Genomic DNA, 1836 nt, shown 5'->3' with positions numbered 1-1836 from the left:
TGTGCTTGGATCATCAATCGAAAATCAGGTACTAACCACTATGCAAAGTTCTGGGGAGAGATAAAGATAAAACAAGGTCTTTGATTAATAGGGGATTTTTTCCTGTGTTCTAGCTGCATTATGATATTCTAGAAGATTTATCTTAACAAATAGAGAGGGTCCCCCATCCTTAATTTTTTCCTTTTTTTTTTTAAAAGTATTACTGATGCCTTTTGTTTTTTATACCAGGTTTCTCCCATTTTATCTGCTGCTCCCTCCATAAAGCTATCCCTTGTTACAAAGAAAAATATATAAACAAAACCAACCAACACAGCACTCTATGTAATTCAGAATGTGTAGTATTTGGCACCCATAGTCTCCCTTCCTCTCTACTGAAATGAGGGAGCAATGTTTTAGCAGGTAGGTGGCACAGTAGGCAGGTAGGCAGATTCCAGGGTAGAACACTTGACCTGCAGTCAAGAAATCCTGTGTGATTTCGGGCAAGTCACTTACCTGCTGTCTACCTCAGGTTTCTCATTTGTAAAATGAGGTTACTAATAGCACCTACCTTCAGGTGTTTCTAAGGATAAAAAGAGATAATATTTGTAAAGCATTTTGTAAACCTTAAAACCCTATATAAATGCATGCTATTATTATCCTTGGGAGCTAGTACTTGGCTGTAGAAGCGATATGTCTTTAAAGTGTTGTATTATTTCCATTTACATTATTGTAGTCATTGTGTCTTGTTTCTGCTTTCTTTTATTTGTCTCAGTTCATACAAGTCTTTCCATGTTTCTCTGGATGTCTCATATTTATCATTTATTTCAACACAATAATTATTCCACTAGGCTCGTACAAAACAATTTGAGATGCCATTCCCTAGTTCATGAGGATTTATTTTATTTCCCGTTTTTTGCTATCATAGCAGTAGCTTTTTGGGGGAACTTTCTTCATTTCTGATCTCGTTGGGGGTAATTGCCCATTTAAGCAGTACTTGGAATTTTTTTTTTCATAGAGAGTTCAAGAGATTAATTTGAACCGATGGCACCTTTTACAAATGTCATATTCTTATTGGTTACCTTGGAACATAAGGAGTCTATCTGTAACTTTCATCACCAGTGCTTCTCCCCTGAATTCACTGATTTAGTGTACTTCCTCAGAATTTCAAATTCATTTTCCTTATGTGATAAAGAAGTATGATAAAGTAGTGCAGAGACAGGTCAAGAAGACATGGGTTCAAATCCCACCTTTGGTACTTTCTAGCTCTGTGACTCTAATCAATTCATATAACATTTCTGAGTCCTCATTATATTTTTGCTTCAGAGGCAGCTGGTGGTACAGTGGATAGAGCCCTGGGCCTGGAGTCAGGAAGACATGAGTTTAAATATGGCCTAAGACATTAGCTGTGATCTTGGGCAAGTCACTTAGCCTCTGCCTCAGTTTCCACAACTATAAAATGAGGATAATAATAGTACATACATCACAGTACATATGGTTGTCATGAAGATCAAATGCAATAATATTTGTCAAAAGCATTTAGCACAGTGCCTGGCACATAGTAGTCTTTGTATCAATACATCCTTTCTATAAAACAGGGATAATAATAATAATACCATTAGCACCTACTTCATAGGGCTGGTGTAAGGATCAAATGAGATAATAAATATATGAATATTAGCAATTATGATAAACAATAATGGATATTAATAATACTGCTGCTACTAACCTTCTCCTATCCCAAAGCTCAGCCCATTGTTGACGTCATGAGGCAAGGTATCAGTAGCAAAGGAGGGGATTGCCACTTGGGGTTATGTAGAGTGGGGACTTTATGTACCCTGAGAGCCTTACAGTAGCTGT

This window comes from Phascolarctos cinereus, unplaced genomic scaffold (genome assembly GCF_003287225.1).
Source record: "Phascolarctos cinereus isolate Bilbo 61053 unplaced genomic scaffold, phaCin_HiC Scaffold_2;HRSCAF=192, whole genome shotgun sequence".
NCBI lineage: Eukaryota > Metazoa > Chordata > Mammalia > Diprotodontia > Phascolarctidae > Phascolarctos > Phascolarctos cinereus.
This window is presented reverse-complemented; position numbering follows the sequence as displayed.